Source organism: Manis javanica, chromosome 2, assembly GCF_040802235.1.
Source record: "Manis javanica isolate MJ-LG chromosome 2, MJ_LKY, whole genome shotgun sequence".
Classification (NCBI taxonomy): Eukaryota; Metazoa; Chordata; class Mammalia; order Pholidota; family Manidae; genus Manis; species Manis javanica.
In genome coordinates, this window is record NC_133157.1 from 204,330,642 (window position 1) to 204,358,589 (window position 27,948).

The 27,948-nt window shown below is 39.5% G+C and overlaps 1 long non-coding RNA gene and 1 pseudogene across 1 annotated transcript; one reads left to right on the plus strand and one right to left on the minus strand.

Annotated features, from left to right (window-relative positions):
• On the plus strand, positions 1-26,747 carry LOC140848001 (adrenodoxin, mitochondrial pseudogene; annotated as a pseudogene).
• On the minus strand, positions 17,566-27,934 carry LOC140848004 (uncharacterized). The gene is made up of 2 exons (XR_012128432.1): positions 21,924-27,934; positions 17,566-20,513 (listed from the first exon to the last, which is right to left on the minus strand). It is a non-coding gene; the product is annotated as an uncharacterized lncRNA (long non-coding RNA).
• Positions 27,935-27,948: the final 14 nt, after the last annotated feature.

The following is a 27,948-nucleotide window of genomic DNA, read 5'->3' on the forward strand; positions in this document are numbered from 1 at the left end:
TTTCCATCTGGGGTGTTCTTAACTTGGTGGATGTGCCACAGGATCACTCGTGTCACCTTAAAAGAAAGATGCGAACAGCGCCCGTCCAGGCCACGCCCCGGCCGGCACGCCGGCCTCCGCACGCCCCGCGGCGGCCCTCGGGCGTCGGCGCAGCGCTCCTCCCGCGCTCGCGGACGCTCTCGCGGCCCGCGTCGCATCTGGGAGTCACGCGACCGCGGGCTATGGCCGCCGCGGGGGGCGCGCGGCTCCTGCGCACCGCCACCGCGGCCCTCGGCGGCGCGGCCCACAGGCGGCTGCTTCTCGCAGGAACCGGGAGCCTCCCGGACGGCCGGGGGCGGGCGGAAGCGCCGAGCGGGGCCTGGGGGGCCGTGTGGGGGCGCACCGGGCGCTGAGCGCGTCGGCGGAGGCGCACCGCAGCTCAGAAGATAAAGTAACAGTCCACTTTGTAAACCGTGATGGTGTGACATTAACAGCCAAAGGAAAAGTTGGTGACTCTCTACTAGATGTTGTGGTTGAAAATAATCTAGATATTGATGGTTTTGATACTGGTTGGGCTGCCAAATCTGTTTGACAAAATCTATGGACAATATGACTGTCCGAGTGCCTGATGCCGTGGCTGATGCCAGACAGTCCATTGCTATGGGCAAGAACTCCTAAAGAAATATGAGTATTTTCACAAAATGTTAACCTTTTTTTACAATTATTATTATTAATGTAATTGAGAACATGGATGAATTGGTTTATTATTATGACTAGTTTTACTACTTTAATTCACCTTGTCTAACTACTGAGTTTCATAGTCCTGAAAGTATGCAATCATTATTTTGGTTAGACTATAAAAAGCAAATAAAATGTTAGAACATAGTTAATATTATAAAACTTTATGTGTTTTACCCTATGTTTAGTGATTTTGGCAAATTTTTTCATATGAATCTTATGCCTGCTACCTATAAAGTAAGTTAAAAAATGGTATTATTATTCCTATTAGATGTGGGTGAAAATAGAACAAAAAATTAGAAGATCTGTACTTGAATCTGCATCTTGTTACTACAAATTGTATGTTCACATTGAAACGAGAAATTACAAATATCTTCTTTACAGCAATAACATGTAAATGTGTATGGACAAAACTAATTGCTCAGTAAACTGCTTAATTTCAAAGACAGTTATTATCTTATAAATAAATATTTCAAAATTTTGTTTAAATTAAAAGTATAGTTCTTTATGGCCTGAGCTCCCTCACAGCATGGTGGCTGGGTTTTAATAGTGCCCCAAGAGAGAACTCGTACACCAGGCAAAAGCTGGATCCTTTCTTTCAACGAGTCATGGATATCACAGTATCCCTTATGCCACTTTTTTTTATTGGTAGTGAGGCACCAAGTCTGGCCCATCATTTGAAGACTGGGTGTCAGAGAATTTGCATACATGTTTTAAAGCCACTACAACTGTTTTCAGGTTAACCTGGCATATTATTGCCTGTGAACTAACAGTGTGTTCTAAACTTTTTAAGAGGGGCTAGATTTTACTCTTGCATTATGTTTTGAAATATTCTTGTGTCTTCTTTGTTATGATGGTTCATTTGTTTTATTCTATGACTCCCAACAGTTTTCTTCCTGACAGTTGATTTAAATAAGAGGGAATAATGATAGGCTCCCTTTCAATGCTGTGTAATTTTAGTTTACATTTCTCTGTCTTTTTGCTATCAAGAAAGGCATTTTCCTTTTGTAAAGTACTCTGTATAATTGTTGAATATGTGCTGAAACTTAATACAGTATTTGGTTTTCACAGGTAAACCATCCTGTTACTACATAAGTAATTCAAAACTGCTGAATAGTTTAAGTGAAACATTCTAAAAATTTCCAAACCTTTTGCCTAACTTTCACTGTGAAAATATTGTCTAATTTTTGTCTTAAGGGACAATTTTCCTGTTTTCTTAAGTACCCATATAGTGTTCCACATGGTTTCTATAACAGTCATTCAGCATTTAGAAAAATTACGTTTCACTTGAAAAATTGTTTTCTAATGGAAAGTTAAGGTTCATTATATATTTACCCATCTTTTCTTTTTCTTCCATTTTACAACTCTTTTAATTGCTTTTCCCTACCTTAAACTACTTGAATTTTGTGGTAAATCACATTTTGGATCAGAGTTTGAGAGATGGTTTATTTATTAGATAACTTGTCACTCTATAATGAAAAAGAAAATAGAAAATAATGTATTACATGTGCATTTCTAAAAATAGCATATGAGACTTTAAGTGTAAACCAAAGATATTCAGACATTACATAGAAATTTTGTTTCTTGTTAGGGAATATTTAAGAATAGAAATATGACCTTGGTTAAGCAACAACAGGATTTCTTTAATGTGTCAACATATCACATGATGTTGAGTTATTTTTATCAGATTTTCTTCTGTTTATACGTTTTTAGAAACTGGAAAATTAGAAAACCAGCTGTCAGGAGGAAAGCGTGATTACTTGTAAACACAAATGTGGCTATGACAGAACAGAGACCGGGAGTTAAAAGATAATTTAAATTTACCAGAATCAACTTAGAGAAGCTGATGGAAAGATCTTTATAGTGAGAGGTATTACTTTTAAAAAAACTATTACTAACAAATCATCTTAATCAATGTCTTACTCTTCTTTTGACTCCCATTTGCTTTTCTTATATCTGGGTGTATTATCTGTTATTTAATTTTTAGACTTGATTTGATAATGTTATAAAATTAAGCAGAGCCAAAAAAAAAAAAAAAAAAGATGCGAACAAACTCACAGAAAGTTTTCTTTCCTGATAATTCTTTCTGGATGTTTAGTATTCTAAAGAACAGTTATTGATTTAGAAATTTTTGTTGTTAGTTTTTAGGTTTGTTTTGATTTTGATGTTTTTACTTGTGGTTAAAAAAATAAAAAAGCAGTGTCTAGACCTACAAAGGTCAGTTCCTAAAATTCTTTGTATGAGCCCCAGGTAAACTTTATTTATCGCAGTTTATCATACTGAAATTGCTTGGGCCTACACACACAAAAATTTTTTTGACAGTGGAGACTACATATCTCTTGACTAAGTTGTCAAGTTTGTAGACTGATTGGCCTAGGTGTATGATTTCAATGATTGCTTTTGGTGATTCTGTAATTTGTATCAGGACATAAGACCTGTGGTCTAGAAGACAATTTCTATTGCTGGGGGACTAGGGATGTATGTCGCTGGAAGTGCATAAAATTTTACAAACCAGTTTGGTTGTTAGTGGGAGGTGGATTGTGGAATTCCTTGGTTTTTATCTTCTTGAAGGAAAGAGTTCAGTTAAGAGACACATTATAAAGTTTAAGCTGCAGGAGGTTTTTATTTAGCACACCTTAATGGCAGGAGTTGCAACCCATGTCAGGGCACCAAATATGTTGCATGTTGAGTTTGTTCTCCCAGTTCTTATCCCTGCCACAGCAAAGAATTGAAAGGCAGAGACACAATAGTGATGTAGAGGGAAAGTTTTATTTGAATACACTCTAGAGGAGGAGTGGGCCTGAGTCAATGCAGACAAAGGCACCAAGCTTTTAGGGGAGGTTCTATTTATCATGTCCTAGCCAGGAGGTGCCCCTTTGATTGACAGGGTGAGGTCATTTGATTGACAGTTCCAGTTATACACCCATTCCTCTCAATGCGCATGTCTTGTCCCAAAATGCACACAGAAAAGCCCTTGGTATGTAGAGTGGTAGGGGAGTGGGGAGAGGCAGTGAGCAAAAAAACTGTAATTTTACTTTAATGAGATATGATGAAGTGTGGTTTAGACAGTTCTTAGTTTTGTTTCATTGCTCCTATGTTGTGATCTGGTTGGGACCAGTTAACATGGTCCCAATAGGCAAGGAAGTAATCTCCCTGCAAAGCCTTTGTTTCCTTCAGTGGCTGGCAGGTTTTTCCTTGAACCTTATCTTCCCCTTCCCCAGCTACTCATGTCTTTCTATCTAACAGTTAGTTTACTCCAAGAGATTGACAGCCATTTGTTTTTTTTCTTGCTAAATTGAAGTCAGGTCCATTCTGAGGAAGTCACATATGTATGGCCTTCACTTTAGAGCCTTCTGAGCAGCAAAAATTGCTTAAATCCCATATCCTCCATCTCCTGACCTTGGGGACTTGGGCAAGCCCTTCACCTCGCTGAGCTCAGTTACCGCTGGTTTTAAGGAAATAGTACTGCCTACCTAGCAGGATGTTGCAATGATGAAATGATCCTAGTACAGTGCTTGGCACACTATTGTTATCAACTAACATTCCCCAGAAGGACATATTTAAAATCCTTGCTTGCATTTGAAACATGATTCACAGTTTATAAGGTATTATATTTTGTATGTGAAGATCTAAAGGCAAGTATTAAAATGTCTGTCATAAAGATGAGAAAACTGAGGCTGAGAGATGTAAGATGGATTTCTCAAAGGTCACACTGCAAGTCATGACAAAACAAGAAACCTGTCATAGCTCAACATTATCCCTTGTTGCTTTTAACAAAGATTCTTTTTTTGACCAAACTATTCAGGCACTCCTGCAGTCTTTTCTCAATTTTAGCAAGAGTCTTCCTATGTAGGTTTAACCAGAACCCCCCATCCTCAACATCTGATCACCCATGATATCTAATTGGGTTTCCTATTCTCCAGCCCCACTCCTCAACCTCCAAGCAATATCTGATCATCCTGGACTTTCTTCAGCCAGAATCGTATTAGGTTGGTTTAGCAAGGATCTCCTCTTACCCCTGATGTTTCCTTCTAGTAAGTTTCTATCTACTGACCCCCACCCTGCCCAGGCTGTGTTTAGAGTTGAGCCCAATCTTTTTCCCCCTGCAGTAACTACCTAGAGTGGTCCCTACACCTATCTCCACAGTCCTCCTTTGAATGAAGTCTGCTTTCCATCTTGAACAATTGTCATGAATGATTTTTCTTTAACACCTAGTATAGGGCTTGGCTTTTAGTAGATCTTAATAATATTTTTGTTGAATAAATTGAATACAGCACTTAAAGCAAAAATTCTCTGAACTCCAAGTTCACTGTGCTCTGTAGGTGCTAAAGCTGCATATCTAAATCAGGGTTCTGTTTCCTCCTAGTGACAGCAGAATTATGGATATGCAGATAAAATAAAGCTTGCCTAATGTTAGGTGCGAACTGAATCATACTTGCATTTTCCAGAATGGTAGAGGGATCCCCTTTCCAAATGAGACTCCTGAGTGTGCAGCCTTCAGGTCACTGCCTTCAGATGGCTGAAGCATCCTCAGGTATCTGGCAGGAGCAATTCACCAGGAACGAACCACGCGTTGGGCCACCTGAAGGAGGCAAACTCGAAATCTAAAGTCCACATAAGCCACAGAACGTGCTGCGCCAGGAAACATGCCTATGTCTGAAAGAATAACACATCCCTTTGATTCACCCAATCTGCCCAGTGTGCAAGTACTTCCTTTCCTCCAGTGGGAAAAGTAGCAGCAGTGCTTCAACAAGAAGGCTGAGAAATTTTACTCATCTTCACATTTGAATACTAAGGACAAATTACTTGGGAAGAGATGCTTCTTTGGCACTTGCTTATTGCAAAGAAAAGGTAATGGTGAGTTAGAGATCACCCTCATGTTTCTGAGGGCACAGCCTGCTATAGTAGAAAGAATGCTGGATGGAGACTGCAGTCTGGTTCCTTGTTCCAAACTCCCCCATTAAGTAGCAGTGTAGCTTTAACCAAGTTACTCAGCCTTTCTGGGCTGCATTCTCTCCTATAAATGAGTTGGTTAAACAAACAACATCAAAGATTCCTGGAAGTTTTAAAATTTGGAAACTGTGTTTTCATGAAAAAAGTTTTTGACCCACTATATAGAAAAAAAAATCTCCCTCATTTAAAAAAGGAACTGGGTGACAATCAGCATTGAAAGAGAAATTAATGCATTAGCATTTTAAAAATCTCAATGGTCGTATTTCCAAAACAATGACTCCTATTGATGGTCTGAGTGGGCCATTGTGTCTTCTGCCAGTTAAACAGACACCACTTTATTCTTAGCAGCTGTGATCTCTAATTGGAAAGGGGACTGGTCCAAAAATGATAGAAGAGAAATCACATCACAGTGCTGAAAATCAGCATGGAGCCTTGTGGCTTCTACTGCCCTGTCACTGATTTTCCCTTGAGCTTCTTGTCAAGGAATTTGCCCTTTGGAGACTGAAGCCCCACAATGGCTCAGCTTTTGCTTTTGGGGTATTTGCCTGAAAAGTTTCCATTTGCTCTTTTCATTGCTAAAAAGAGTAAAGAAGGGGCTTCTTGATAGACCCAATTCTTCACCAATGCAGTCTCCCTTTATTTAAAAAGGTTCTCATATTTCCCATTTCCAAGTAATTTTTAAATAGACCATAGCAGAAGAGAATAGATAGATTCTTGAATCAAGTAATCAAGTTCTGGAATAGATGATTCTCTAGATTTTTGGAAAAAGTGGCCACCAGTATTATTGCTGGGGAAGCTCTTGAAGTAAATGCCCAAGGCCCTTGTCTTCACCCACCTCAGGGCTTTGCTGGACTGTATCTTCAGTGAGCCGCTCCCTGTTCAGTTATGCACACTGCCTCCCTCCCCATTCTCCCTTCTCCAACCCCTGATTTATCTTTCATCACAGCATGTATTTCTCCACAGCACCTCATAAAGGATAGGATCTTTCTGGATTTGGTCTGGATCTCAAGTACCTAGAAGGGTGCTTAATACACAGTATGCACCCTGTATTTGTTGAATGACTGAATAGCATACTGTTGAATGTCATACAAGGAAGCAGTCCTATAAGTATTTCATAAATGGATTAATGAATCATTTAAAAAGAGGGTCCTTTAAATTCCTGCTGGCCCTTTGATTTTTATTCTGGCAGAGCACAGAACTCAATTATCCCACCATTTGATGGAGCCTTTCTGAAAGTCACCTCATTCTACAGTGTTTCCTCTCTTCCAGGGGTGGTTTCACCCTCCCCAGGAGAGGAAGGCCGATGAACACCAAAGGCATGCTAATGGGCGCTGTGCTGTGTGATGTCCCTCAGACTCTCATCAACACTCAGTCTCAGTTTCTCCTGGAGGCTGTTTTTACTCTTTCTTCCCCAGAGATCCATTCTCCCACATTCAAACAGTTAATTGTGTTAAAGTGCGAAGACCCAGAACCAAAGCATGTTCGATTTGGGAAGAACCATCGAGTCTAGAGACACCGTGCCTTCCTACACCTTATCACTTGGAGAACTCTTATAGATACTGATACTCAGGTCTCACCCCAGACTATTAAAACAGGAGCTCTGGTGCCAGACCCACATCAAGATAATTTTAAAGCTCTCCTGATGATTCTATTACCAAAAACTTCTTGGCTTAAAACAATAGCAATTTATTCTTTCATTGTTCTGGAGGCCAGAAGTCTGAAATCAGTATCACTGAGGCAGAAGGCAAGGTGTTGGCAGAGTTGTGATCCCTCTGGAGGCTCTAGGGTTTTCCAGTATCTGGTAGCTTTGGGCATTCCTTCCATTCGCTGGTGAATGATGCCCTTCCTCTTTCTTCAAGGCCAGCAGTGTGGCATCTTCAGAGCTCTCTCTGCTCTGTCTTCCCATCACCTTCTGTCCCTGTAACTGAAATCCTCCTCTACCTCTTATAGAGATTCTTGCATTTAGGGCCTACCCAGATCATCCAAGATAATCTCTTCATCTCAAGATGTTTAGTTCAATCACATTTGCAGTGATCCTTTTTCTTACAAGGTAACATTTACAGGTTCAGGAGATTAGAACCTGGTATCTTTGTAAACCGTTATTCAGCTAATCACAGGTGTTCAGGGACCAGCCCCAGATCACACAGTTGATACTAGCAAAGCAAGATGGTACTCAGTAGATTCCCTGCTGCCCAATAGAAGCCTCTTTGACTACATCTATATTACATGACCTTCATAGAATGAATTTGACCCGTGATTTTGCCTTATAATGGGGCAGAGAAGTCTCCACTATGAAATATGTATTGACCAGATTTTTGAATGATGGTGTTACTGGTTGAGTTTGTTCTCCTCAGTCCTTGGCCCCAGTGAAACCAAAAATTGAAAGGCAGAGACACAATAGCAAAGCACAGGGACAGTTTTACTTGAATGCACTCCAAGGGAGGAGTGGGCCAGGGTCACGGTAAACAAAGGCCTCGATCTGTTGGGCAGGAGGATTGTATATTGCACTCCGGTTAGGAGGCGCCTCTTCCCCTGACAAGGTGGGGTTATTTGATTTACAGGCCTTTCTGTACAGCCATCCCTCTCCGTGAGCATGTCCTTTCCCCACGCTGAGGTGTGATCTGGGCAGTTCTTAGTTCCATTCGATTGTGCTGCCATTGGGGTCTGGTTGGGGAGGGAGTTATTTCCCTGCAAAGCGTTTGCTCTTCTCACATGGGACCCCCTACCTGGGCAGAGGTTCAGTGGCTTTTTCTTTGACCCTTATCCAGGTGGCTTCTTCTTGAGGCTTATCTTCTCCTTTCCTGGCTACTCATGTCTATCTTTCTACCTAATATTCCTAATAAGAAGGTTTTTAAGACTTGATATAGATCTATCATCTATCTATCTATTTATTTATCTATCTATCTATCTATCTATCTATCTATCATCTATCTATATCTATCTATATCTATATCTATCTATCTATCTATCTATCTATCTATCTATCTATCTATCTATCTATCTATCTATCATCTGCCTATCTATCTAATATGTCTATCTATCTATCGCCCAGTCCACCCTCTTTCTGAGGCCTGAAGCCCTTTCCATTTATTGCCAGGTATCTAATTATATGCTATCCATTAACTTGAGGAAGGTCAACAGAGGAGAGAGCAGTCAAACTCTTGACTCTTTAGCTTTGAAAAGTTCAGAAAGAACTGAAAGATTATTTGACCCAGTATAACTTCTCCTACCATACTGAAACTCGCCCTGCTGTAGGTGATGTTTCCATGGTATGAAGGGAAGAGTACAGAGAACTGCATGGATAAGATAGAATTGCAGTGCCAGCCCTGAGTAAGGAACGTCTGGAGCTGGGGCGAGCATGGGGTCCAGTCATTGTTCCCAGACATGTCCCCCCATCCACAGCCTCCTCATTCCATTCTGGTCATCAGCAGGATTGCCCACTTGTGCCTCACATTTACTTACTCTTTCCTTGACCCATCTTTTTGGGCAGAATACTTTCCATGGTCAGGATACTGAGGAACAGAGGGGAGAGTACTGAACACCTAGATGGCAGGAGGTGGCAGTACGGCCAGAACAACCTGCTCGGGTGCTCAGTGGGACAATAGTGGAATATACCTACTATTACATGAAGAACTAGCATTTGTACAGTGGTTTTTTTTGTATCATTAATCTACAATTACATGAGGAACATTACGATTACTAGACTCCCCCCTTCACCAAGTGCCCCCCACAAACCCCATTACAGTCACTTTGTACAGTGTTTTATGATTTATAAAATGCTTTTATATGGATTTTGATGAGTCCAATTGTATTACTGAGATTATATTAAGCCTGAGATGTTACTTACAGCTAGTATATGGCCATTGTGGAACTTTAGCCAGGTCCTACCTGACTTCCAACCCTCAGCATTTTCCACTATCTCTTTGGTTTGCCCCTGGTAAATTCCAGAGATTCCATCAGCCTGATGCCCAAGAATACTCCCATTACTCTGAGGAACCAAGGCTTGCCTCAAACTATCTGGTTTGCCTCCAGGAAGACCCAGAACCCAGTGTCAATCTTTGTGAAAAGTTTATCTTACTATTCAGACCAAATGACATAACAAAGGATCAAGTTGGAATTTTTATGGGCACAGAAAACAGGAAAGATCAGGTGGCTTTTAAACATTTAGTTTGGGTGGGAATTAGAGCAACAGCAATAAAGGCAGCTTTAGAAAAATAAATAATGTATGGTGAAGAGGCAAGATAATCTAATCTTAGAGTAAAATCATAAAATCACTGGCCTAGAATTCAGGATACTTGGAAACCAGTGATGGAAACAATTGTGTAATTTAGGAATGTCACAATTTCCTTCTTTATCTCCTCTTTCTCTCCTTTCCTTCTTTATCTCTTCTTACCTCATATCTGTTGAATGGAAATGATACATGATCTACCTGGAAAAATACATAAAAATTTTAGAAAATGAATAAAGTACTAGGTGAATGCAATATAACAACATATTTGAAAATGGTTGACTCTGGAACATGCATGTTGTGAGTTGAACTATGTCTTTCCAAAATTCATGTGTTTAAGTCCTAACACCCGGAACTTCAGAATATGACTTATTTGGAAAAAGAGTCTTTGTAGTGTAATTAGTTAAGTTGTAATGGAGTAGAATAGGCCCTAATTCCAATATGACTGGCATCCTTATAAAAAGAAATGTGGACCCAGACACACACACAGAGAACATCATGTGAAGATTGCAGTCATGTTTCCTTGAGCCAGTGAACTACCAAGAGCTAGGAGAGAGGCCTACGACAGACCCTTCCCTCGGCCTTCAGAGGGAGTGTTGTCCTACTGACAACTCGATCTTGGATTTCCAGCCTCAAGAGCTGTGAGGCAGTAACTTTCTGTTGTTTAAACCACTCCATTTGTGGTACTTTGTTCAGGCAGCCCTAGCTAACAAATACAGTGTCCCTGAAGTGGTGCTCCTATACAGAGGAATGCCTGGATGTGCCACTTTTGTAGTCATCTTTTGCCACACATCCAACAATTCTGTTAGGGAACCTAACACACCCTAGTGAAGATCAAGAAGATGGGTTCTTCTTTCCATTTTTAAAGATGAAACTGAATCCCAGGGAGCTGATACAGTCAGCCAAGGTCCTTAAAGGACTGTAGTTAAATGTATCAAATTACTGTGTCCCAAAGAATGGGTGACTGCAAAGTCCCTCCTGATGTTGTTGGAGGTGGTGTACATGGATGTGGCTTTGTTTATTCATTTAAGCCATTATCATGTATTGAATATTTATTACACAAAGTCCTGGTCTCTTCCCTCAGAACAATGAACATTTCCATGGAAACAAAGTTGTGGTTGGAAGCTGTCAATTGTCATTTATCTCCACATTTGGGAGATAAGCAAAGGGGACAGTTATAAACCAATTTCTGTGCCCTACTCACGTCCCCCTTCCTCTTCTCTCCACTTCCTTTTTCAACTCAGGACCTTCTTTGCCCACAAGTTTTACTCTAGATATGGAAAAGGATATGGAAAAGGTAAGCCCTTCACCTAAACTCCATTTTAGAAGATCTCATATAGTGAAAAAACAGTTCAGGCCCCAGCAAAACATTTCTCCACATCTCTGTCCTGGTTAGGACAATACAATAGAGACAGACACTATATCAGGAGTGGGGGAATAATTTGAGTGGCAGAACTAAGTAAGAAAACAAATTAAATAACAATCCTTCTCAGCATGAAGTTGATAGATTTTGCATAATGAAATAGGATTTTCAAGTACAGACAAGGCGGCATTAGCAGTCTTGGCAACTGAAAAGTATTTTGCAATATGAAACATTCATTTTACTTTAAATTTGTTTATATTTAGGAAAAGATTTGTGTTGGCCATTATGGTAGTCACCAGTCTCATGTGGCTATTTAAATGTAAATGAACTGAAATTAAACAAAATTAAAAATCTATGTCATTAGTCACACCACACTTCAAGGGCTCAGTAGCCACATGTGGAGCTTGGCTACCATACTGGACAGTTCAGAGATAGAACGTTTTGGTCATTACATTCACCAAGTCTATTGGACAGCTTTGCTCAAGATGTAAAGAACATGGGGCATGATGCCACCTCTACTTTAGCAATTAGATTCGTTACTGAAGGTAGGATTGCTAATAGGTTTACTTTTACAAAAATATTTAATACAATTGAACAAATTCTCAAAAAAATTTCAACTTGCTTAAGTAATTAAAAGATCACTGATGAAAGTCCTAGGATAATGGCACAAACTTGGTGGGTAAGGAAAAAAGGTGCAAAATAGAATGTTGGCCAAAATATAGCAACATTTTGTATGCTGTGTAAGTATGTAATTTGAATTTTTTATTAAAAGGATGTTCTTAACAATGTTTATAGCAATGACATTGGGAACAATGCTGAGATGATATATAATGTTTTCTGGACTTGTCAAAGGAGGGACAGTGTGATAAAACATCATGATTGATGTCATAACTATTTTTAGATATAAACACTGAAAATAATGACTAAATGCTCTTAAAGCAACTAAATTAAATTTAGATAACATGATATTTTCTAGAAGACATAAATGAAACAGATCTTACGCATGCAGTTATGCCTTATGTGATGAAATTACGGTTTTTTATGACATTTTTATGATAACTTACTATATGTGACCACATTAAAATGTTTTAACATAACATGTCAAATTATGGTTAATTTCTGAATCTAAGAATTGCTTAAAGAATTCATTGACAATTCCAGTTGCTATTGCCTCAGAAGAGGAAAATTTCTCTAAGTTGAAATTAATTTAAAAAACTAAGAACCACAATGACTCAACAAAGTTTGTAAAATTTGGCTTCTCTGTCAGTAGAACCCAAGTCATGTGAAAAATCTTAACAATGTAACTAGTGATGCACTGAAATAGAGGCAAGAATATACTTTTATGGGGAAAAAAATGTATGAATTACATGTTTTTGCTTTAGAACCCATTCTAACATTGGCAGCTTAACAGCAGAATGCCCCAACTTGATTTAAATTCAGTTATTTTTTATATTATATTGACTTTCAGGCACTTAAAATAAACAATATTAGACCTATTTTTCAATTTTGTTCTTATGATGGTATATGGTTAAAGGAAGGAGAATAGAACCTATTTTAATGGTTAGTTTGATTTATACTTTTTTAAATACATTGATAAATGGTGTGTGGGCCTCCATTTGTCTCCTGGCCTCTGGTCTAGGAATAATAGGAATAGACCTGACCCTGTCAGTCCTTCTGGATGAAGTAAAAATACCTTTCACACGGGTTAGGTAGAGCCTGCTGTGCGGAGATCCTGAGACAAGTGCACTGATGCTAGTTCACCTTTATGGCTCACCTATAACAGCCACATAATCCAGATATTTGGGGGTTGAGAATATTTAGAGAAGAGAAGGCTGTGTTAAGTTTGCAGTGGGTTATACTTCAGCGGCTGTAGTGACCAGTCTCATGCCATCTCCACAAATACAGAACGAGAGGAAGCCCAAACTATTAGGCTGTGGTTTGGGAGATTTCACTAAGGCCCCAGGAAAAACGTGTTTGGCACTGGAGTATCCTTAAACCTTGGATGGGTGATTGAGGGAAAAGGTGGGAGCCTCCACCCCTTCCCCCATTGGGCTATGACTAGGGATTTCTCTGATTTGAATGTTACGGTTCCGGGGTAGTCCTGCCTGAAAGCAGAAGAATGAGGCATATATTGTCCCCCGGCTTTGAGGTGTAGTTGACAAATAACAATTGTAAATATTTAAGGTATACAATGATGTTGTGATATATGTATATATAATGAAATAATATAATCAAGCTAATTAATATATCCATCACCTCAACTAGTTACTATTTTCTCCTTCCCTCTCCTTCCTCCCTCCCTCCCTCTCTCCCTTCCTTCCTCCTTCCCTCCCTCCTTCCTTCCTTCCCTCCTTCCTTCCTTCCTCCCTTCCCTCCCTCCCTCCTTCCCTCCTTCCCTCCCTCCTTCCTTCCTTCCCTCCTTCCTTCCCTCCTTCCCTCCTTCCTTCCCTCCTTCCTTCCCTCCTTCCCTCCTTCCTTCCCTCCTTCCTTTCCTCCTTCCCTCCTTTCCTCCTTCCTTTCCTCCATTCCCTCCTTCCTTCCTTCCCTCCTTCCTTCGTTCCCTCCTTCCTTCCTCCTTCCTTCCTTCCTTCCTTCCTTCCTTCCTTCCCTCCTTCCTTCCTTCCTCCCTTCCTTCCTTCCTCCTCCTTCCTCCCTTCCCTCCTTCCTTCATTCCCTCTCCTTCCTTCCTTCCTTCCTCCCTTCCTTCGTTCCCTCCTTCCTCCCTTCCCTCCTTCCTCCCTTCCTTCCTTCCTCCCTTCCCTCCTTCCTTCCCTCCTTCCTTCCTACCTTCCCTCCTTCCTTCCTTCCTCCCTCCCTCCCTTCCCTCCTTCCTTCCTTCCTTCCCTCCTTCCTCCCTTCCTTCCTTCCCTCCTTCCTTCCCTCCTTCGTTCTTTCTTTCCTTCCTTCCTTTCTTATATGAAAGGTTAGGATTCCATGGCCTTAAGCATTGAGCAATCACATCACTGCAGCTCAAAGGCAGGAAATGCATTTTACCACAGTTTCCAAGGAAGTAAGGAAAGTGTGTGTTATAAAGGTACAGCTCTTGCTGTTTCGTATTCTTACTGAATGCCAAAGGGAGCCCTTCTACATCTAGAGCACTGAGGGGCTTTTGGGCTCTGTGTTAGCTGTGACTCAGTCCATTGTGAATGACCTCCAAGAAAGATTCCTGGATTATCATGCTGGACATGTAACTATATTTTGTAATAGAAACAGCTTCCTCAGACATGTGTCCAAGTGAAAGTTGAGCTGTAGCTCGGAATGACTTTCTGTTCATCCCAGGCCTACCATGGGGAGACACATTCATGGAGCCGACTGCTCAAAAGGGCTCCTGGCTCAGGTTTCCCAAGAGCAGCTGCTCAACATTTAGGCATCTGAAACCTTTGGATAGAGTGTATGAGATGTCTGTCTGACTTACAAGGAAAGCTCTGCAGCTCTGAACTAAGGGAATGAAATGGCTCTGGAAGGGAAAGATGAGAGGGCTCAAGAAATGGCAGAGGCTGCTGGGTAAAAGGCAGGCATCTGTAGGCTGAGATGGCAGAGAGAGGAGCACACTTCTAAAAAGAAAAAGGAACCACTTCACATGAGTAAGACTTTAAAAAAATATGTCACAGGGAAATGCTTGAGGTGACAACTGGTTAAAATGAAGGTCTGAGGACCCTTAAGAATGTGAGCTGTGTGAGAGAGAGGCTACATGAAGATGGAATCTGCTGCAGGGTCAGGGCCTGAAAGAGTGCTTAGTGCGTAGGTGGTCAATTATTGTCAAATTAACCAATGAGTGAATGGCTCAACAAATCAGTGAATTGCATGAGTGGCCATGTGGCCTAGTGAGAAGAGCTTGAAGGTTAGAAAAACATATGGATTTGAGACTAATGGCTCTTTTTTTGAAACTAGTTAAAAACTTTATGCTTTCAGGCTTCAATTTTTTCATTTAAAAATATGCTCAATAATAACCACTTTGCTCAGTTGGGTGAGAATTAAAATGAAATATCCTATGTAAGATCCAGGTTTATATTTGTACTGAGGACTTAATTCTCTTTAACCCCCCTTTTTCCCTTTCCTGAAGGTGGGGAAGTATAGTTGTAATAGATGAGCCCATAGAATCTGCTTCTTGTTTTCAAAATTTTCTAATTTAGAAACAGGGCAAAGAGGTTCTTTCAGTGTCATTCTGGGGCATTGTCTCATAGGTCTACCCAATGGCTACTTAATACATTTCCCTGATGACCAACGATACTGAACATTCATGTACCTGCTGGCCATTTGTATGTCTTCTTTAGAAAATTGTCTATTCAGTCCCCTTGCCCATTTTTAATTGTAATTGTTCGGGTTCTTTTGCTATTAAGTGGTAAGAGTTCTTTACATGTTTTGGATATTAACCTCTTATCAGATACATGATTTGCAAGTATTTTCTCCCATTCAATAGTTTGCATATTCATTTTGTTGGTGGTTTCCTTTGCTGTGCAGAAGCTTTTAAGTTTAATGTAGTCACAATTGTTTTGATTTTGCTTTTAGTATCAAATCCAAAAAATTATTGCCAAGACCTATGTCAAGGAGCTTACCACCTATATTTTCTTCTAGGAAATTTTATAGTTTCAGGTCTTACATTCAAGTCTTTAATCCATTTTGCGTTAATTTTTTTGTATAGTGGAAGATGGTGTACCAATTTCATTCTTTTGCATGTGACTGTCCAGTTTTCCCAGCAACATTTATTGAAGAGACTATCCTTTCCCCATTGTATACTCTTGTAACGTTTGTCATAAATTAATTGACCAATGTGCATGGGTTTATTTCTGGGCTCTCTATTCTATTCCATTGATCTCTGCATCTGTTTTTGTACTAACACCATATTATTTTGATTACTATAGCTTTGTAATATAGCTTGAAATCAGGGACCATGATGCCTCCAGCTTTGTTTTTTTCCCTCAAGATTGCTTTGGCTATTTGAGTCTTTCATGGTTCCATATACATTTTAGAATTGCTCTAGTTCTATAAAAAATACCATTGGAAATTCTGACATAGATTGCATTAAATTTGTAAATTGCTTTGGGTAGCATGGATCTTTTAACAATATTAACTCATCCAATCCATGAGCATAGAAGATCTTTCCCTTTGTCTCTTCTTCAGTTTCTTTCACCAATGTTTTATAGTTTTCATTGAACAGGTCTTTCATCTCCTTAGTTACATTTATTCTAGGTATTTTATTCTTTTGGATGCAATTGTAAATGGGATGGTTTTCTTAATTTCTCTTTCTGATGGTTTGTTATTAGCGTATAGAAATGCAACAGATATCTGTATATTCATTTTGTATCCTGCAACTTCCCTGAATTAATTTATTAGTTCTAATGGTTTTTGGTGGAGTCTGAGCACTTTTCAAAGAACTGCTACTGGGCTGAGCCCTGGGTTGGGAAGGCTGCACATGGGCCCTTTAGGAGATGTCCCTGTTTGCCACAGACCCTTGGGTCTCATGGACAAGCGCTCCTTTGGTCTTCAAAGCTATTTTGCATGGCTTGTCTTTCAGGTGCTAGTCTTAAAAGTTGGGGTTCCTGGTGTAGGATGTAAACCCTCCTCTCCTCAGGGAGAACTTTCAAGTTTTGAGTTCCCTCCTGATTGTGGGTTACATCACTGGGGGTGGGGTTTACAGTGAGATTGTGTCTCAGCCTTACCTACCCATTTTGATGTGGTTTCCCTCTTGTTTTCCTTATGTGAAGGAATCATTCCACCAGTTTTTACCTTTTTTTTTTCCAGAGGAAATTGTTCCATACATAGCTATAGATCCAATGTGTTTGTAGGAGGAAGTAAGTTCAGGATCTTGCTACATCACCATCTTGAACTCGTAATCACAAGGTTCCTTCTTGTCTCCTGTCTTTTGCTGGTCAAGGCTCACCTTCTAGGGCTTTTACTCCCTAGTATTTCACATTTACAGAATGATTGGAAGTTATAGGCCTGGTTTGGCCATCTACAATAGCTCTGCATCATAAATTGTAACCAGTAATAATCCTCTGGGTATTTTGTGAGAAAATTATGGAAAGCATTTAAAAAATTTTTTTTATCACTGTCATTATTAAGGAATGCTGGAAGTGGACTGTAGTAATGACAAGTAAAATAAACCTAAAAGAGGACTCACATGTGCTTCATACTCCCTTAGGAGGCTAAGAAAGATAAAAGCACAACAGATTAGCCTTAATTCCCTTTACCACAACAGATGACAGTGCCTTATTCAAAACAGTTGCTGAGAAAAGATACTTGATCAGGAAGAACACAACAGAGTCAGAGGGAAAGTAATAAACCAATTGCCAAACAGAAAAAATGACAGGATATTATGAACCTCTTTATGTATCATAAAGGAATGAGTTGACACTGGTGAACTGTTTACAAGGTGGACAATTGTGACAAGGTGGATTATTCACAATATGGCAACATCACTGAAGCATGTTACCAGTCAATGACTTTGCATCTTTTCGGTTTATTTCATTTAGGCCACTACAGCATTCAGAACACTTGACAATTAGGTTTAAATCCAATCTTCTGTTGACTCTTTCTCCTGGAAAAATGGCTTAAGCTGGGAAGTAGCAGCTGAACAAATACTTGAAGTTGATGAAGGAGTGGTGAGTAGATGAAGAACCTCAGCTAGCCTTTGACAAGCCTGGGCATCAGTTGATGTTCAGTATGTAACACAATGGTGTATTTGTGTAGCAGGGGTAGACACTTTGAACTTGTCCATATGATTGGATTGTGAATATTTTCTTGTATTCCAAGTAAGTGTAATCTATACACGGAGACTTCAAACATGTGCCCGTCTAACTTTGTACTGCCCAGAACAATGAAAATTCACAAGAAAACCCAGGCTAAAGTAGATATTCAGATGTTATCACTGAGCAGTTCATAGCTTGTGCTGATTATTGGTTATTCTGTTTTGTGGTACAATTCTGTGTGAGCAATATTTTGAGGCATTTTACAATGTTGAAGTACCCTATGGAGAAGTCTCTACCTTCACATTCAAGGATAGGTACCTCCCCCAGATCATACTGCTTACATAAATATAATCACGGTTATAGAAATTATGGCTACATTTTGCAGAATAATCTTTGGCCCTTCATTTTTGATTTATTGTTAAGCAGATCATGATTACAGATAAGAGCTTTTTGAGACTTTATTTACCTGTTAATTACTTCATTGTTGTTTGTGTCAAGGCACACACTTGGAAGAGTACTAACAGGACTTCAAATGGGCAGGCATTATTTTTTTCACTCAGAAAACAATATTTGCTCATTATGAAAAGAATGCTCTTATGAAAAGGAAAAAAATCATCTATATTCTCATCACTCAATGATAATCAATGTTAGCATTTGAATGTATTTCCTTCCAGTGTCTTTTTTTAAATGAATCATTCGTTTTTTAACATAGTTGTGATCATACTGAATATTCAGGTTTATGCAGGACCTTGAACTAGAACTTAATGATTCATTTTTTAATAAATGATAGAAGAAGAAAAAAAGAGCAGGAATAATAAAACCAAAATAGAGAAAACTCACTGTAATCAGTGGTCTAAAATTCTGCTTCCACCAAACCTTTTCCTAAGAGGCTAAACAGTACCTTCTTTAGACTCTCTTCACTTTTCTCTTAATAAGGGAATTAATCACATGGTTATTGTGATTTGTTCTACACTGTCTCATGAGCTTCCTAACGAGTATAATGCATAGTAGTTGTACCACCATTTAACATTAGTTGATCCAGTTGGGTCTAAAATCAGGTGTCTGAACTCCCAGGCAGTGTTCTTCCCATTACAGCAGGCTACTACCCTTAGGATTTGGTTGGTGGTGAATATTCTTGTAAGCACTGCTCTGGTCACAACTGTCTTAGTCACCTTGCTTGGCATCTGGACTTGAACAAGTTGAAGAGGGCTTGGGGCCTCAGGGTTGTGCCTGGCCCCCAGTCCAAGGTTCTCTGGGAAGCCCCTTGGTTTGGTCTGTCGTGCCTGTGATATGAACATTAGAATATCTGAAAGGCAGATGTTTTGGTTGAAATGTTTGTTCTATTATTTCTAGTTGCATAACTTTTGACAATTATTTGGCCTCTTTGAGCCTAAGTTTTCAGATCAGTAGAATCGGGATAATATTATCTATTAGGACATAATAATATCTCATGAGGTTTAAATATGATTACACACCTTACACTGATAGGAAGCAACTGATAAAAGGTGCTCATCATATATTAGGCCAAAGCAGACCTACTCATAAGAAGACATAATCCTTAAATAATGTTGATAAATAGCCACATCTCTCAAAAACCCCTGAGGTGAGGGGTCTTACAGCATTTGGCTCTACACTCAGCCTTACATACAAGGAGAGATGGGGAGATATTCAGGACCTGGATGGGAGAAAGGATGGAGTTAGTCCAAACAAAGACTTCCTCATTGTTTTCCAAAAAACTTTAGATAACAGTGACCCATCATATTTGTCTTTGAACCCCAGGATCTAAATACTTATTGAGAAAAATGTGTCAGAAAGTTTTCTAAATGCTAGGGATGCCTGAGTGAAAAATAGATGACTTGCAATAGTGGTTTTTCAAATGAATTCATGTATGGTGGAGGTATCTTGTGTACATTGTAAAGACAAGTTTTGAAGCAGTTTTTATCTCCTTTTCTCCCTTTAGTTTGTAGCAACTTGCGGTTAATCATATTCAGACTTAACTGCTGTTGGATTGTCCTGGGATTTGCACTCAAGCTTGTCTGACTCCATTATATTTCTTCTGCTCTGAAGGTCTTCCATGTATTCACCAGCTTGGTAGCCTCTGAAGGGAGCCAATAAATGCTGAGTCTTTGAACTCTACCCTCAAAGAACGGAGGAGACAAGATCAAATACAAGAAACAATATTGACCAATGTAGGACAGTATATTAACTTCTGAATTATCTCTGTCCTCACAAGAATGGAGCATGCCACATGAGGTGATTGAAGTAATACTTAATACTTCTGCAAGGCTCAACACCACTTTGACTTCCATCATCTTTTGAGAAGAGAAACCGTTCGCTAGGATATCCTATTATTTCCCACATTCCTAACCAGACAACTTTGAATATGATTTTACCTTTGTCCTAGGATTGGAACATCATTATTCTGTTCATGAATGTCCTTGGGACTCCTGTTTGGTTCTTCTGTTCCTCTGAATCTCAGTCATCACTTCTGCCACGTTTGTGGCTTCTTTCTTTCTTCTTTTATGGGTTTATTCTCTTTTTGCTGGTGCTAAGTCTTTCTGGCCTGAAAAACAGACAACTGAACAAGTTAAAAAATGTGGCCAGGGCCTTGTGTTTGCTGAGTAAAGTCACATTTTAATAAGGATTATTTACTCTGTTTTGCCTGAACTCATCCCTTTTCCCATTTAATTCCATTGTGGGTATTTTCAGGGTAGGGGAGAAGGTGGGCTTGGCCAGAGGCACACTGACTTCGGGTAAGTGTACACTTCTTCTTCCAGAAAGGTAAGTATGTCAAGAACAGATGGAGGTAGTAAAGGCTGGATGCTCAGGGCTGGAGCCAGGCCTCTGGGGGGAGTTAGACTGGGGGAGATTTGGAAGAGGAGAGGAATGGCAGGAGAGAAGGCCTGAGAGGAAGGGGAATAAGGCCCAGAGGGAAAGGAAGTGATGCACAGATCACACATCTACGATAGCCTGGCTATTCCGTTCAACCCGCAGAGCCCATTAGTAGGCACTGTGCTGTTTCGATGCCCTCCCCTTCCAAGTTCTACTCTCTGTCCTTCTCTGCCCTTATCCTTTGCCCTCTAGCTTCCTGTTGGGCTTGGTCAGCGGGAGGCACTGACACACAACTGGAAGGCAAGGAGAGTTAGGGTGCTTGTTTCTCTGGGTCACTGTGGGTTGACCAAGCCGCTCCCCTCAAACAGCTTCTGTAAGGCAGTCTTCCCCATATGACTAGGCTCCAGTGGCCCCTTTCCCGGTCAGGCCGAGTGCTGTCACTGCTCCATACTGCAGCATCCTCCAAACCCTGCCCACACCTCTGTATTAAATTCTTATCAATTACCAAATGTATGGTGTCGTGACTATCCTATTGTTATCTTGACTGATGCAGGTACTATGTTTTAATTCCCATTTTATAAATGGGATGAGTTAATGTTAGTGATTTTTATGTAACATGTCCACTTATACAGCTAAACATAGTTGGTTCTGAGATTTGAACCAGGCCTGTCCAATGTCTATCCTCTGAGGACCACCAGCCTGAATGAGCATTCATGGGGGAAATTAGGGACTAATGTCTTTAGCTGGGAGGGATCCTACTGTGAGATGATGAAAGAAAAAGTTATGTTCTATATACTGTCTAACCTGGGCAAGATGCTGTAATTACAGGATCACAGGACATAAGAGCTGGATGGTCCTTCTCTATAAACACTTTTCATGCTGTGCTCAGTGGAGCCCTAGCAGGTCTACTCAGAAGCATCTGGGTTCCACGAGGAGCAAAGAAATGTGGGACTGGCCTTGGACATGCTCATCTGCCTCATTGAGAGCAGATGTACTTTAGTCGGTTATATTTTACTTTATTTTTCCTCTTTGGTCACTGAATAGAGAAGTTTCTAAAGCTTTCCTTGGTTTCTCCTTTAAAATGAGCTCTCCCATCCCATAGATCATTGGTGCTATTATTGAGATTGTACATGTAACATACCTGGCTATTAATAAATGTGTATTTCCTTCTTTTTCAGTATATTCAGAGAAGAAAATGCCGTTTAGTCTCTGAAGTTTTCCAGGTCAATCTCTGATTCAGTAGAGATAGACTAACCATCCGTCATTCCCAGGTGGCTTTCGTCTGAAAAACTGCAGCAACTGGAGGGTGGAGGAGAGGACTATGAATCCTGCTCTGACGTGCCCACCAGATGCCTTCTCCAGGGGGATTCGGCTGTGGCCACTCTGACTCACATGAATAAGCAGGAGATCAAATGGTCACCCTGTGAAATATGGGCCCTTACTCATTTATACACAGCTGCTCCTGGGGTGGCAACTACTTGAACAGCTCTCTCTGCTGCTTTCTTAGGGCTGGCCAGGTGCATCCTGAGCCGGAACCATATCCTTTGCTAGGCATTTATCTTGAGCAGTGGTTCTGCAGTAACAATGTTTGAGAACTCCTGATCTAGAGAGCTAGGTGGAGAGTATACTCCATGTACACATGAACACTCAGTTGTGTGTGCACACAAACACCCCCCACACAAAGACACTGCATCCACTCCCCTGTAGTGTAAGGTCAGCCAGTAAATACTTGAGTGCACCAATCAGTGGTTCTTAAGCTTGCTGCATAGTAGAATCACCAAGGGGGCCTAAAAGCTTCTGATGCCCAAGTGACATCCCAGACCACTGAATTCAGGAACCCTGGGAGTGATATTCCGGGTTATTGCACCATGCAGCTAAGTTTGAAAATCAGTACAGGAGAGTACAAGTTTCTCGTGACAAGATGCTCTTGCAATCCATTTACTCTTTCTAAAAGAAAACATTTTTATTTTATTTTTTAAAAACTTTAAGCAGAAAGGAATTTATTTATTGAATTAGATATTTACAAAGTTACTGGAAAGACTGTAGGACTCTGGTCTGGGCTTCTGGGAATGATTCTCAAGACATGGCAGAACCAGTAATGCCGGGGAGCACGCTATCCTTGCAGTGAGCAGGAACTTGAGAGGGAGCTAGTAGGCAGCCATCTACTGCCCCCACCCCGCTCTATCAGTCTGTCTTACACTACTTCTATCATAGTTATTGATTTCAATACCCTTGTAAATGAGCCTTCCACACCCCTGGCCTCTCAGTCCCTTGATCTACTCTCCTAGTCCACTCCTCTGTCTCCTGAATGCCTGTATCCTGCCCTCTGTCTTCTCAAACCTCTAGCTCCTCCACCATGCTCATTTTTAGGGGTGATCTTATTTTTTTACACTGTGACATACAAGCAACTGGAGGGATTTTTATTTTTATTTTTATTTTTATTTTTATAAATTGCCAAATCTCATACAGGCTTACTTCTGCTTCTGGCTTTGATGGAGTAACCATGATTGGACATACCTTGTCACAGTAAACAAGGAGAAAAGAGATGAAATATATGAGGCAACTGTTTTGGACATTAAACAATAGACAGCATAGGACTGTGACTGACAGGAGAAGTAAGCAGTGTGGACTTTCTGTTCAACTGTATGGAGGCACTATCCAGATTGCAGTGAAGGGAGGGCAATCTCAAGAGCAAAGGAGAAGACGAGGTTGGAATTTTGGACAAGTGAGGTGTTTGAAAATTTGAGGGTCAGAATTACGGGGAGGAGGGAGCTGCCTGAAGAAAGAGCTTGAAAATCTGCATAAAGGCCCCTGGGAATATTATGTTAAATACTGAACACAGACATGAAGGCTGAGACTCCATGAAGCAGGGCAAAAAACAATCACACACGTGAACTGAGGGGTCTCTAGAACACACATGGGACTGGGAGATGTTTACATATTGGTCAATTGTAGTAAAGAGTCCTTGTTGAAACTCTGAGGTACTCAGTGGACACACTGAAGGGCCATGCTTTAGGAGAGAGAATAAACTAGCTCTGGAGTCAAGGACCCTCAGAACTGGCCCTACAAATTTATCAGAAAACTTTAAAAGCTTAAGTGACAAGTAATTTAAGTGCCTGCCTGAATAAAGTCAAATACCTTTTAAAGGAATGCATATTTTTTAAAACTCCAGCATCAACATTGTAAAATGCACAGTCTAGGATCTAATAAAAAAAAGTACTAGATGTGAAGTAGAAAAAAATATAACCTACTACTACAAGGAAAAGCATTAATCATAAACAAAATAAAAAATAACAAAGGTAATGGAATTAGAAGATAAGTATCTTAAACCAGTTAATATAAATACCTTCAAGGATTTAAAGGGAAACATAAGCCTAATGAGGAGAGGAATGAAGGATTTTTAAAAATGGAATTTCTAGACATGAAATACCATCTGAAATGGAAAATTCCATTGGAAGGGATTAACAACTGATTAGACACTAAGAAGGAAGAAAAAAAAAATCACTGATTTGAAAGCATAGCAATGGAAACTATGCCCTGAAACAGAGGGAAGAAAGACAATATCTTAGTGGCCAGGGGACAATATCAAGTGTCATGTGTAATTAGGGTTTTATAAAAGGGAGAGGAAAACAGAAAATTATTTGAAGAAGCAGTGACTTTTTCACAAATAGGGTGAAAATAGGGTCAATCCACATATTCAAGATACTCCTCAGAACCCCAAGCAAGGTAAGCCAAGGAAACCTCACATATTACAATAAAAATTTTAGAAAGCCCAATATAATAAAAATAAAGAAAATTTTGAAAGCAGCCAGAGAAAGAGACTACACATTAAAAACATTGTAGAAGATAAGAATCTGTGGACTTCCAATCAGCAACAATATAGGTCAGAACACAATAGAATAACATCTTCAAAGTGCCAAAAGAACAAAAGCTATCAACCTAGAATCTCTGTTCAGTGAAAATAACTTTAGAAATAAAAGAGAAATAAAGACATTCTCAGAAGAGCAAAGTCTGAGAGAATTCATCACCAGGAGACCTACACTATTAAAAAATATTAAAAGAAGTTTTCTTATGTGGAAGGAAAATAATACCAGATACAATCTTGAAACTTGAAAAAAAAATAAGACTGGAAATGGTAAATATAATTTCATTTTAAAAATTATTTTTCTTACCAACATGTAATAAATATGTAAAAATTATTAATGAGGTATTTTATACTTTTTTTTTTAGTACTACTACTAAGTACCTGAAATCCATGTGTGTTTTTGTTACATCCCATTTCAGGTGAGATGACCCTCATTTTAAGTACTCAGTAGCCACTTGTGGCTAATGGTTATTGTATTGGGCAGCACAGCTCTGCCCATTAGCCTTGTTTATGTCCTCACTTACTAGCATCTGAAAATAATATGTCTTTGTTTTATTTATTTTCTGTCTCACCCTACTAGAATGTAAACTCCAAGAGAAAAAGAACATTGACTTGTTCACTGCTTAACTTTCTGTTCAAGAACAGAACCCAGTACCTGGTAGATGCTACTGTTTGTTTCTTGAATAAAAAACATTTCAAAGAAGACATGGACACTATATACAGCAGACAGGGATCCTAGGATATGCACTCTAAGAACAAGAATGGCCCTTAGAGGAAGTTTAGTCAGTAGAGACTTTGAAATTTGATGGATATGGGTTTGAATCTCAGCCCCATTACCTATAGTTGGGCAACTTATTTAACCTCAATGCAGGGATGTCCAAAGTGGGTGTAGCCTGGGAACAACTGGGAAGTATTTTATCTCTGACTTTGTTTTGAATTGCCAGGACATGATAATAATAAAAAGTCTTATTTTCCCTATAAAAACAAAAACCCAGCACACAATGTGCTCCCTCATTGTTCCCACCTGGAGTGTAGCATTCTCATTGCTCCACGCTTAGTATGTGAATGCCTCTGCCAGCTTGTAGTTTCTCATCTTTAAAATGATTTTTGTCATTTAGCAAATATGTTTATAGTCTTTAGTATGGGCTGGGCATATTCTCAATGCTTTGATAGTAATCTGTTTAATCCTAGCAACAATTCTGGAAGGAAGGTGTTTTTCTTTTTAATTCCCAGTTTCAGATGAAGAGACCAAGGCCCATGTTTATATATCTGAGAAGAAGCAAAACCAAATTTTTAGCTCAGGGACACCAGAAAACATCCTCTTATATTGTCTTAAAAATGAGACCGACCGTACAGGTTGGAGAGACTGCATTCAGAGTGATCAGCACACTGTCCAGCTCATAAAAAATACTCAGTAGACAGGAGTTACTCTCACTACTGCTAATAATATTTTTGTTGATTGGGAATCTGAAATCACAGGAGGAGTAACCGACCCCTCCAGGCACCCACCACTATTGAGAAGCAAAGGCAGCTTTAAAGTATAACCTGCTGATTCCCAGTCAGGCCAGGTCTGTCCACTGTCAACCCTTATGGGAAATTAAAAAGAAATAACCACAGGTAGAGTAAGTGTTGGCATTTTGATTAACTTAACTGAGAACGTGTTGTTTCTCTCAGAAGCTTGAAGCCTCATTTATCTGATCCTGGGAATTCCCTCATATACTCCAGAGAGATTTTTACAAAGAAAATGTCTCAAATGCATTCTCCCCCACAGCCCCTAATCCACACAATAAGAATATATTTAGTATTCTAAGGCTATGATATATTGTGATTTTTTTTCTGCTTTTCATGAATTTTTAGAGCATGATTTAAGCTTTCAAAAACTTTTAAATTATGGTATGATTCACATACAGTAAAGTGTACCAATTGGATGGATTTTTACATGCATATACAACTGTGTCACCACCACCCAGATCAAGGGAGAATATTTTTGGCACTCCAGAAGGTTCCCTCATGCCCTCCCAAACGAAACTCTCCACCAAAGATAGCACCATTCTGACTTCCACCAATTTAAGATTCATTGTCTGGTTTTAACTTAATTTACATGGAATTATGGGTTTGGCTTTTTTTGTTCAGTGTTGTGAGACTTTTCTGTATTGTTGTGGCTAGCAGTATTACATTTTAAATTATTGAATAGTATTCCATTTTGTAAATATACTAGTTTATTTCCCCATGATTCATTTTTGGCCATTTCATGAGGTTTCTGTTTGGGGGTATTATGAATAAAGCATCTGTGAAATTCTTGTGTATTTTATTTGATGGATATAAAAGCTTATTTTTATCAGATACATACCTATACATGAAACTGCTGGGTCATAAGGTATGGGTATGTTTAAGGTTAATAGATAATGTAAAAGAAATTTCCAAAGCAGCTATAGCAATTTACACTCCCACAGCAGTGTATGAGACTTCTGGTTATGCTATATCCTCATTGACACTTGGTATTTACCTTGACTCTTTAGAATAATCTGTATTTTGGACACTGATTCATTAACATATCATGTGTCAGATAACAGATAAGTTGTTGATTAACAAAAAATTACATTTCATTAGGCAATTCCATCTACAATGAAATTTCAACAACAAAAAATTTCCATTGACAACGAAATCAAGGGCTATAGGCATCTTTATTTTTTAAAAGTCAGCGTTATTGAAGTGTAATTCACACACAATAAAATTTATCAAGTGCAAAGTTTTTGAGTTTTGATAATTGTGTCCAGATGTGTAACCTCTATAGTAATTGGTATTTTCAGCACCGTTAAAACATCCTTTAAGTCCTCTGAACTTATTCCCCTCTTTCCAACTCCTGGTCCTTGGTAGCTATTGATCTACTTTCTTTCACTATAGTTGTGTTTTTTCTAGAATTTTTGCATGAATGATGTCATACAGTACTTTCGTGTCCGGATGCTTTTGCTTAGCAGAATGTCCTTGAGATTTATTCACATTATTGCTTTTATTAGTAGTTCATTCCTTTTTATTGCTGAGTTGTATTTCAGTGTATGCATGTAGAGGTTTCCCCTACTCTCCGAAAGCATAGTGTTCCTAAGAAAGCTTTTGCAAGCCAAAATGATTCCCAGAAAACGGCAAAAAGAGAAGTAATTACCATTAATTTATATGGGAAAAGTCTTGAGGGTTCCCATATTTAAAAAACACGCCTCTTAGGCTTTTGTGATACCTTAGGACACATCTTGCTAACGGATGCACTAAAGAAACCGAGATAAAGCAGAGATGCTCACAGACAGTC